Source organism: Symphalangus syndactylus, chromosome 6 (genome assembly GCF_028878055.3).
Source record: "Symphalangus syndactylus isolate Jambi chromosome 6, NHGRI_mSymSyn1-v2.1_pri, whole genome shotgun sequence".
Taxonomy (NCBI): Eukaryota; Metazoa; Chordata; class Mammalia; order Primates; family Hylobatidae; genus Symphalangus; species Symphalangus syndactylus.
In genome coordinates, this window is record NC_072428.2 from 142571603 (window position 1) to 142583706 (window position 12104).

At 40.1% G+C, this 12104-nt stretch overlaps 1 protein-coding gene across 1 annotated transcript in view; it reads left to right on the forward strand.

Annotated features, from left to right (window-relative positions):
- Nucleotides 1–12104, forward strand: part of ACTR3B (actin related protein 3B) — a 1022733-nt gene that overhangs the window by 389878 nt on the left and 620751 nt on the right. The window lies entirely within an intron of this gene.

Here is a 12104-nt window from a genome sequence, read left to right on the forward strand (position 1 = left end):
TGGCTATTACGAATAATGCTCCTATCAACATTAGTGTGCAAGTTTTTGTGTAGACATACATTTTCTTTCTTTTGGGTGTATTCCTAAGAATAGACTTTCTAAATAATGTGATAACTCCATGTTTAATATTTTGATAAACTTGCAAACTGTTTTCACACTCCTACCAATATGAGAATTTTGATTTTACACATCCATGTTATTATCTGTTTTTTTGGTTATAGCCTAGGGAGTGTGAAGTGGTATCTCATTGTGGTTGTGATTTGCATTTCCTGATAGCTAATGATCTTTTACGTGCTTATTGACCATATTTATATCTTTGGAGAAATATCTATTCATACCCCTTGCCCGTTTTAAAATTAGGTTATCTGTCTTTTTGTTGTAAAATTTCTTTTTGTATTTTGGATATAGATCCTTGTCAGATATAGAATGAAAAATACTTTCTACCATTTTGTGGATTCCCCTTTTCACTTCTTGATAGTGTCCTTTGGTGCACAAATTTTTAACTTTGATGAAGTTTACCTTACCTACTTTTCTTTTGTTGCTTATGCTTTTGGTGTCATATCTAAGAAACTATTGTCTAATCTAAGGTCACAAAGAATTGCACCTATGTTTTCTTCTAAGAGTTTTGTAGTTTTAGCTCTATATTTAGGACTTTGATCCATCTTGAGTTAGTTTTTGTATGTGTTGTAAGGTAGGGTCCAAATGTATTCTTTTGTATGTATATATACAGTTTTCCTAGTACCATTTATTGAAGAGACTATTCTTTCTCCGTTTAATTGTCCTCGAACCCTTGTGAAAAATCAATCAATCATAAATGTGAGGCTTAGTTTCTGGATTCTTGGTTCTATCCCATAGATCTACATGTCTATCCCTATGCTAGGACCATGCAGTCTTGCTTACTGTAGCTTTGTAATACTTTTTTTTTTTTTTTTTTTTTGAGACAGGGTCACGCTCTTTCATCCAGGCTGGAGTGTGGTGGTGTGATCACTGCTCACTGCAGCCTTGAATACCTGAGCTCGGTTGATTTTCCCACCTTAGCCTCCTGAGTAGCTGGGACTACAGCTACATGCATCACTATGCCTGGGTAATTTTTTGTACTTTTTGTAGAGATGGGGTTTCACCATTTTGCCCAGACTGGTCTCAAACTCCTGGGCTTAAGCGATCTGCCTGCCTCAGCCTGCCATGGTGCTGGAATTACAGGCATGAGCCACCATGCACAGCCCTGTAATAGGTTTTGAAATCAGGAAGTGTGAGTCCTCCAACTGTGTTATTTTTAAACATTGTTTTGCTTATACTGGGGATATTGTAGTTGTATTTCCATGTGAATTTTAGAATCAGATGGTCAGTTTCTGTAAAAAAAGGCGGCTAGGATTTTGACAGTGATAGAATCTGTACATGAATTTGGGAACATTGTCATGTTAATAATGTTAACTCTTTCAAGGCATGATCACAGAATATCTTTCAATTTATTTAGATCTTTAGTTTATTTTAGAAATATTTTGTAGCTTTCAGTGTACAAGTCTTGCATTTTTTTGATTAATTTTGTTCCAAAGTATTTTACTCTTTTTTTGGTGCTATTAAAATGAAACTATTTTCCTAATTTAATTTTGAGATTGTTCACTGTTAGTGTATAGAAGCACAATTGATTTTTATTTTCTTTTTTTTTTTTTTTTTTTTTTTTTTTTTTTTTTTTTCATTTCTTTTTTTTTTTTTTTATTATACTTTAGGGTTTTAGGGTACATGTGCACAATGTGCAGGTTTGTTACATATGTATCCATGTGCCATGTTGATTTCCTGCACCCATTAACTCGTCATTTAGCATTAGGTGTATCTCCTAATGCTGTCCCTCCCCCCTCCCCCCACCCCACAACAGTCCCCGGAGCGTGATGTTCCCCTTCCTGTGTCCATGAGTTCTCATTGTTCAATTCCCACCGATGAGTGAGAACATGCGGTGTTTGGTTTTTTGTCCTTGCGATAGTTTACTGAGAATGATGTTTTCCAGTTTCATCCATGTCCCTACAAAGGACACGAACTCATCATTTTTTATGGCTGCATAGTATTCCATGGTGTATATGTGCCACATTTTCTTAATCCAGTCTATCGTTGTTGGACATTTGGGTTGGTTCCAACTCTTTGCTATTGTGAATAGTGCCGCAATAAACATACGTGTGCATGTGTCTTTATAGCAGCATGATTTATAGTCCTTTGGGTATATACCCAGTAATGGGATGGCTGGGTCAAATGGTATTTCTAGTTCTAGATCCCTGAGGAATCGCCACACTGACTTCCACAATGGTTGAACTAGTTTACAGTCCCACCAACAGTGTAAAAGTGTTCCTATTTCTCCACATCCTCTCCAGCACCTGTTGTTTCCTGATTTTTTAATGATGGCCATTCTAACTGGTGTGAGATGGTATCTCACTGTGGTTTTGATTTGCATTTCTCTGATGGCCAGTGATGAGGAGCATTTCTTCATGTGTTTTTTGGCTGCATAAATGTCTTCTTTTGAGAAGTGTCTGTTCATGTCCTCTGCCCACTTTTTGATGGGGTTGTTTGTTTTTTTCTTGTAAATTTGTTTGAGTTCATTGTAGATTCTGGATATTAGCCCTTTGTCAGATGAGTAGGTTGCAAAAATTTTCTCCCATTGTGTAGGTTGCCTGTTCACTCTGATGATAGTTTCTTTTGCTGTGCAGAAGCTCTTTAGTTTAATGAGATCCCATTTGTCGATTTTGGCTTTTGTTGCCATTGCTTTTGGTGTTTTAGACATGAAGTCCTTGCCCACGCCTATGTCCTGAATGGTATTGCCTAGGTTTTCTTGTAGGATTTTAATGGTTTTAGGTCTAACATATAAGTCTTTAATCCATCTTGAATTAATTTTTGTATAAGGTGTAAGGAAGGGATCCAGTTTCAGCTTTCTACATATGGCTAGCCAGTTTTCCCAGCACCATTTATTAAATAGGGAATCCTTTCCCCATTTCTTGTTTTTGTCAGGTTTGTCAAAGATCAGATAGTTGTAGCTATGCGGCATCATTTCTGAGGGCTCTGTTCTGTTCCATTGATCTATGTCTCTGTTGTGGTACCAGTACCATGCTGTTTTGGTTACTGTAGCCTTGTAGTATAGTTTAAAGTCAGGTAGCGTGATGCCTCCAGCTTTGTTCTTTTGGCTTAGGATTGACTTGGCGATGCGGGCTCTTTTTTGGTTCCATATGAACTTTAAAGTAGTTTTTTCCAGTTCTGTGAAGAAAGTCATTGGTAGCTTGATGGGGATGGCATTGAATCTATAAATTACCTTGGGCAGTATGGCCATTTTCACGATATTGATTCTTCCAACCCATGAGCATGGAATGTTCTTCCATTTGTTTGTATCCTCTTTGATTTCATTGAGCAGTGGTTTGTAGTTCTCCTTGAAGAGGTCCTTCACATCCCTTGTAAGTTGGATTCCTAGGTATTTTATTCTCTTTGAAGCAATTGTGAATGGGAGTTCACTCATGATTTGGCTCTCTGTTTGTCTGTTATTGGTGTACAAGAATGCTTGTGATTTTTGTACATTAATTTTGTATCCTGAGACTTTGCTGAAGTTGCTAATCAGCTTAAGGAGATTTTGGGCTGAGACAATGGGGTTTTCTAGATATACAATCATGTCATCTGCAAACAGGGACAATTTGACTTCCTCTTTTCCTAATTGAATACCCTTTATTTCCTTCTCCTGCCTGATTGCTCTGGCCAGAACTTCCAGCACTATGTTGAATAGTAGCGGTGAGAGAGGGCATCCCTGTCTTGTGCCAGTTTTCAGAGGGAATGCTTCCAGTTTTTGCCCATTCAGTATGATATTGGCTGTGGGTTTGTTGTAGATAGCTCTTATTATTTTGAGATACGTCCCATCAATACCTAATTTATTGAGAGTTTTTAGCATGAAGGGTTGTTGAATTTTGTCAAAGGCCTTTTCTGCATCTATTGAGATAATCATGTGGTTTTTGTCTTTGGTTCTGTTTATATGCTGGATTACATTTATTGATTTGCGTATGTTGAACCAGCCTTGCATCCCAGGGATGAAGCCCACTTGATCATGGTGGATAAGCTTTTTGATGTGCTGCTGGATTCGGTTTGCCAGTATTTTATTGAGGATTTTTGCATCAATGTTCATCAAGGATATTGGTCTGAAATTCTCTTTTTTGGTTATGTCTCTGCCAGGTTTTGGTATCAGGACGATGCTGGCTTCGTAAAATGTGTTAGGGAGGATTCCCTCTTTTTCTATCGATTGGAATAGTTTCAGAAGGAATGGTACCAGTTCCTCCTTGTACCTCTGGTAGAATTCAGCTGTGAATCCATCAGGTCCTGGACTCTTTTTGGTTGGTAAGCTATTGATTATTGCCACAATTTCAGAACCTGTTATTGGTCTATTCAGAGATTCAACTTCTTCCTGGTTTAGTCTTGGGAGGGTGTATTTGTCGAGGAATTTATCCATTTCTTCCAGATTTTCTAGTTTATTTGCATAGAGGTGTTTGTAGTATTCTCTGATGGTAGATTGTATTTCTGTGGGATCGGTGGTGATATCCCCTTTTGCGTTTTTTATTGCATCTATTTGATTCTTCTCTCTTTTCTTCTTTATTAGTCTTGCTAGCGGTCCATCAATTTTGTTGATCTTTTCAAAAAACCAGCTCCTAGATTCATTAATTTTTTGAAGGGTTTTTTGTGTCTCTATTTCCTTCAGTTCTGCTCTGATTTTAGTTATTTCTAGCCTTCTGCTAGCTTTTGAATGTGTTTGCTCTTGCTTTTCTAGTTCTTTTAATTGTGATGTTAGGGTGTCAATTTTGGATCTTTCCTGCTTCCTCTTGTGGGCATTTAGTGCTATAAATTTCCCTCTACACACTGCTTTGAACGTGTCCCAGAGATTCTGGTATGTTGTGTCTTTGTTCTCGTTGGTTTCAAAGAACATCTTTATTTCTGCCTTCATTTCATTATGTACCCAATAGTCATTCAGGAGCAGGTTGTTCAGTTTCCATGTAGTTGAGCGGTTTTGAGTGAGTTTCTTAATCCTGAGTTCTAGTTTGATTGCACTGTGGTCTGAGAGACAGTTTGTTATAATCTCTGTTCTTTTACATTTGCTGAGAAGAGCTTTACTTCCAACTATGTGGTCAATTTTGGAATAGGTGTGGTGTGGTGCTGAAAAAAATGTATATTCTGTTGATTTGGGGTGGAGAGTTCTGTAGATGTCTATTAGGTCCACTTTATGTAGAGCTGAGTTCAATTCCTGGATATCCTTGTTAACTTTCTGTCTCGTTGATCTGTCTAATGCTGACAGTGGGGTGTTAAAATCTCCCATTATTATTGTGTGGGAGTTTAAGTCCCTTTGTAGGTCACTGAGGACTTGCTTTATGAATCTGGGTGCTCCTGTGTTGGGTGCATATATATTTAGGATAGTTAGCTCTTCTTGTTGAATTGATCCCTTTACCATTATGTAATGGCCTTCTTTGTCTCTTTTGATCTTTGTTGGTTTAAAGTCTATTTTATCAGAGACTAGGATTGCAACCCCTGCCTTTTTTTGTTTTCCAGTTGCTTGATAGACCTTCCTCCATCCCTTTATTTTGAGTCTATGTGTGTCTCTGCACGTGAGATGGGTTTCCTGAATACAGCACACTGATGGGTCCTGACTCCTTATCCAGTTTGCCAGTCTGTGTCTTTTGATTGGAGCATTTAGCCCATTTACATTTAACGTGAATATTGTTATGTGTGAATCTGATCCTGTCATTATGATGTTAGTTGGTTATTTTGCTCGTTAGTTGCTATAGTTTCTTCCTAGCCTCGATGGTCTTTACAATTTGGCATGTTTTTGCAGGGGCTGGTACCGGTTGTTCCTTTCCATATTTAGTGCTTCCTTCAGGAGCTCTTTTAGGGCAGGCCTGGTGGTGACAAAATCACTCAGCGTTTGCTTGTCTGTAAAGTATTTTATTTCTCCTTCACTTATGAAGCTTAGTTTGGCGGGATAGGAAATTCTGGGTTGAAAATTCTTTTCTTTAAGAATGTTGAATATCGGTCCCCACTCTCTTCTGGCTTGTAGAGTTTCTGCTGAGAGATCAGCTGTTAGTCTGATGGGCTTCCCTTTGTGGGTAACCCGACCTTTCTCTCTGGCTGCCCTTAACATTTTTTCCTTCATTTCCACTTTGGTGAATCTGACAATTATGTGTCTTGGAGTTGCCCTTCTCGAGGAGTATCTTTGTGGCGTTCTCTGTATTTCCTGAATCTGAATGCTGGCCTGCCTTGCTAGATTGGGGAAGTTCTCCTGGATAATATCTTGCAGAGTGTTTTCCAACTTGGTTCCATTCTCCCCATCATTTTCAGGTACACCAATCAGACGTAGGTTTGGTCTTTTCACATAGTCCCAAATTTCTTGGAGGCTTTGTTCATTTCTTTTTATTCTTTTTTCTCTAAACTTCCCTTCTCTCTTCATTTCATTCATTTCATCTTCTATCAGCGATACCCTTTCTTCCAGTTGATCGCATCTGCTACTGAGGCTTCTGCATTCTTCGTGTAGTTCTCGAAACTTGGCTTTCAGCTCCATCGTCTCCTTTAAGCCCTTCTCTCCATTGGTTATTCTAGTTATCCATTCTTCTAATTTTTTTTCAAAGTTTTTAACTTCTTTGCTATTGTTTTGAATTTCCTCTCGTAGCTCAGAGTAGTTTGATCGTCTGAAGCCTTCTTCTCTCAACTCATCAAAGTCATCCTCCATCCAGCTTTGTTCCGTTGCTGGTGAGGAACTGCGTTCCTTTGGAGGAGGAGAGGTGCTCTGTTTTTTAGAGTTTCCAGTTTTTTTGGTCTGTTTTTTCCCCATCTTTGTGGTTTTGTCTACTTTTTGTCTTCGATGATGGTGATGTACAGATGGGTTTTTGGTGTGGATGTCCTTTCTGTTTGTTAATTTTCCTTCTACCAGACAAGACCCTCAGCTGCAGGTCTGTTGGAGTTTACTAGAGGTCCACTCCAGACCTGTTTGGCTGGGTGTCAGCAGCGGTGGCTGCAGAACAGCGGATTTTCGTGAGACCACAAATTCAGCTGTCTGATAGTTCCTCTGAAAGTTTTGTCTCAGAGGAGTACCCGGTTGAATGAGGTGTCAGTCTGTCCCACTGGGGGGGTGCCTCCCAGTTAGGCTGCTCAGGGGTGAGGGACCCACTTTAGGAGGCAGTCTGTCCGTTCTCAGATCTCCAGCTGCGTGCTGGGAGAACCACTACTCTCTTCAAAGCTGTCAGTCAGACAGGGACATTTAAGGCTGTGGAGGTTCTCGCTGAGTTTTTGGTTGTCTGTGCCCTGCCCCCAGAGGTGGAGCCTACAGAGGCAGGCGGGCCTCCTTGAGCTGTGGTGGGCTCCACCCAGTTCGAGCTTCCTGGCTGCTTTGTTTACCTAAGCAGGCCTGGGCAATGGCGGGCGCCCCTCCCCCAGCCTCGTTGCCGCCTTGCAGCGTGATCTCAGACTGCTGTGCTAGCAATCAGCAAGACTCTGTGGGCATAGGACCCTCCGAGCCAGGTGCGGGACACAATCTCCTAGTGTGCCGTTTTCCAGGCCCGTTGGAAAAGCGCAGTATTAGGACGGGACTGACCCGATATTCCAGGTGCCGTCTGTTTTCCCTTTCTTTGACTAGGAAAGGGAACTCCCTGACCCCTTGCGCTTCCCGAGTGAGGCAATGCCTCGCCCTGCTTCGGCTCGCGCACAGTGCGCTTCACCGACTGTCCTGAACCCACTGTTAGGCACTCCCTAGTGAGATGAAACCGGTACCTCAAGCAGAAATGCAGAAATCACCGGTCTTCTGTGTCGCTGGGGCTGGGAGCTGGAGACCGGAGCTGTTCCTATTCGGCCATCTTGGCTCCACCGATTTTTATTTTCTTATACAGAAAGAGGTTTATTTGGCTCACAGTTCTACAGGCTGTACAAGAAGCTGGAACCAGCGTTTGCTTCTGGTGAGGGCTTCAGGTTGCTTGCACTCCTGGTGGAAGGGGAAGGGAAGCCAGCATGTGCACATGCACTCCAGCATGTGCACTTGCACTCCTGGTGGAAGTGGTGAGAGAAGAAGCCAGAGAGAGAAAGGGAAGGAGGACGTGTCAGACTCGTTTTAATAGCAGGCTTTCACGGGAACCAATAGGGCAAGGACTCACTCATTACTGTGATGATGGTGCCGAGCCACTGATGAGGGATCTGCCCTCATGACCCAAACACCTCCCATTAGGCCCCAACTCCAACGTAGGGATCAAATTTTTTTTAAAAAAATTTTAAAACATTTAAAAATTTTAAGTTCTGGGGTGCATGTGCAGGATGTGGAGGTTTGTTACATAGGTAAACATGTGCCATGGTGGCTTGCTGCATCCATCAACCCATCAACTAGGTATTATACCCAACATGCATTAGCTATTTTTCCTGATGCTCTCCCTCTCCCTGACCCTCTACCCACAGGCCCTGGTGTGTGTTGTTTCCCTCCCTATGTCCATGTGTTCTCATTGTTCAGCTTCCACTTATAAGTGAGAAAATGCGGTGTTTGGTTTTCTGTTCCTGTGTTAGTTTGCTGAGGATAATGGCTTCCAGCTCCATTCATGTCCCTGAAAAGGACATGATTTCATTCGTTTTTATGGCTGCATAGTATTCCATGATGTATATGTGCCACGTTTTCTTTATCCAGTTTATCATTGATGGGCATTTGGGTTGATTCCATGTCTTTGTTACTGTGAATAGTGCTGCGGTGAACATAGACATGCATGTGTGTCTTTATGCTAGAATAATTTATATTCCTTTGGATATATATTCAGTAATGGCATTGCTGGGTCAAATGATATTTCTGGTTCTAGATTTTTGAAGAGTCATCACATCGTCTTCCACAATGATTGAAATGATTTACATTTCCACCAACAGTGTAAGTGTTCCTATTTCTTTGCAACCTCGCCAGCATCTGTTGTTTCTTGACTTTTTAATAATTACCATTCTGACTGGTGTGAGATAGTATCTCATTGTGGTTTTGATTTGCATTTCTCTAATGATCAGCGGTGTTGAGCTTTGTTTCATGTTTGTTGGCCACATATATGTCTTCTTTGGAGAAGTGTCTGTTTATCTCCTTTGCCCACTTTTTAAAAAATTATTACTTCAACTTTATTTATTTTTAAATTTTTTATTTCCATAGGTTTTTGGGGCATAGGTAGTTTTTTGTTACATGAGTAAGTTCTTTAGTGGTGATTTGTGAGATTTGGGTGCACCCACCACCTGAGCAGTATACACTGTACCCAATGTGTAGTCTTTTACCCTCATCCCACTCCCACCCTTTTTTTCGAATCTCTAAAATCCATTCTATCATTCTTATGCTTTTGCATCTTCATAGCTGAGCTCCCCCTTATAAGTGAGAACATACGATGTTTGGTTTTCTATTCCTGAGTTATTTCACTTAGAATGACAGTCTCCAATCCCATCCAGGTTGCTGCAAATGTCATTAATTCATTCCCTTTTGTGGCTGAGTACTATTCCATCATATATACGTACCACAGTTTCTTTATCCACTCATTGACTGATGGGAGTTTGGGCTGGCTCCACATTTTTGCAATTGTGAAGTGTGCTGCTGTAAACATGTGTGTGAGATTGCTGGATCAAATGGTAGATCTACTTTTAGTTCTTTAAGGAATCTCCATACTGTTTTCCATAGTGGTTGTACTAGTTTACATTCCCACCAGCAGTGTAGAAGTGTTCCCTTTTCACCACATCCATGCCAACATCTATTATTTTTTGATTTTCTGATAATAGTCATTCTTGCTGGGAGTAAGGTGGGATGGCATTATGGTCTTGATTTGCATTTCCCTGATCATTAGTGATGCTGAGCATTTTATCATATGTTTGTTGGCCATTTGTTTATATGCTTTTGAAAATTGTCTATTCATGTCCTTAGCACACTTTTTGATGTCATTGTTTGTTTTTTTCTTACTGATTCATTTGAGTTCATTGTACAGTCTGGATATTAGTCCTTTGTCAGATGTATAGATTGTGAAGATTTTCTCCCACTCTGTGGGTTGTCTATTTACTCTGCTGACTGTTCCTTTTGCCCTGCAAAAAAGCTTTTTTTTTTTTTTTTTTGAGACGGAGTCTGGCTCTGTCACGCAGGCTGCAGTGCAGTGGCACGATCTCGGCTCACTGCAAACTCTGCCTCCCAGGTTCACGCCATTCTCCTGCCTCAGCCTGCCGAGTAGCTGGGACTACAGGCACCTGCCACCACGCCCCGCTAATTTTTTTGTATTTTTTAGTGGAGACAGGGTTTCACCGTGTTAGCCAGGATGGTCTCAATCTCCTGACCTTGTGATCTGCCCTCCTCGGCCTCCCAAAGTGCTGGGATTACAGGCGTAAGCCACCGCACCTGGCCCAAAAAAGCTTTTTAGTTTAATTAAGTCTCATCGATTTATCTTTGTTTTTGTTGCATTTGCTTTTCGGTTCTTAGTTATGAAGTCTTTGCCTAAGCCAATGTCTAGAAAGGTTTTTCTGATGTTATCTTCTAGAATTTTTGTGGTTTCACATCTTAGATTTAAGTCCTTGATACATCTTGAGTTGACTTTTGTATAAGGCAAAAGATAAGGATCCAGTTTCATTCTCCTACATGTGGCTAGCCAATTATTCCAGGACCATTTGTTGAATAGGGTGTCCTTTCCCCACTTTATGTTTTTGTCTGCTTCATTAAAGATCAGTTGGCTGTAAGTATTTGGGTTCATTTCTGCGTTCTCTATTCTGTTCCATTGGTCTATGTGCCTATTTTTATACCAGGACCATGCTGTTTTGGTGACTGTGGCCTTATAGTATAGTTTGAAATCATGTAATGTGATGCCCCCAGATTTGTTCTTTTTGTTTAGTCTTGCTTTGGCTATATGGGCTCTTTTCTGGTTTTATATGAATTTTAGAATTTTTTTCAAGTTCTGTGAAGAATAATGGTGGTATTTCGGTGGAAGTTGCATTGAATTTGTAGATTGCTTTTGGCAGTATGGTCATTTTTACAATATTGATTCTACTTATCCATGATCATGGGATTTGTTTCCATTTGTGTCATTGATAATTTCTTTAAGCAGGGTTTTGTAGTTTTCCTTGTAGAGGTCTTTCACCTCCTTGGTTAGGTATGTTCCTAAGTATTTTATTGTTTTTTGTAGCTATTGTAAAAGGGGTTGAGTTCTTGATTTGATTCTCAGCTTGGTTGCTGTTGGTGTATAGCAGAGCTACTGATTTGTGTACATTAATTTTGTATCCTGAAACTTCGCTGAATTTATTTATCAGCTTTAGGAGCTTTTTGGAGGAGTCTTTAGGGTTTTATTATCATATCCTCAGCAAATAGTGACAGTTTGACTTCCTCTTTACTGATTTGGATGCCCTTTATTTCTTTCTCTTGTCTGATTGCTCTGGCTAGGACTTCCAGGACTATGTTGAAGAGCAGTGGTGAGAGAGGGCATCCTTGTCTTGTTCCAGTTCTTAGAGGGAATTCTTTCAACTTTTCCCCATTCAGTATTATGTTGGATGTGAGTTTATCACAGATGGCTTTTATTACATTGAGGCATGTCCCTTTTATGCCAATTTTGCTGAGGGTTTAAATCATAAAGGATGCTGGATTTTTTCAGATACTTTTTCTGCATCTATTGAGATGATCATGAGATTTTTGTTTCTAATTCTGTTTATGTGGTGTACCACATTTATTGACTTGCATATGTTAAACCATCCCTGCATCTTTGGTATGAAACCTACTTGATCATGGTGGATTATCTTTTTGATATGCTGCTGGATTTGGTTACTTAGTAATTTGTTAAGGATTTTTGCATCTATGTTCATCAGGGATATTGGTCTGTAGTTTTCTTTTTGGTTATATCCTTTCCTGGTTTTGTATTAGGGTGTTACTGGCTTCATAGAATGATTTAGGGAGGATTTCCTCTTTCTCTATCTTGTGGAATAGTGTCAACAGGATTAATACCAATTCTTCTTTGAACGTCTAGTAGAATTCAGCTCTGAATCCTTCTGGTCCTGGACTGTTTTTTGTTGTCAATTTTTCAAATTACCATTTCAGTCTTGCTATTTGTTATTGGCCTGTTCAGGGTATCTAATTCTTCCTGATTTAAGCT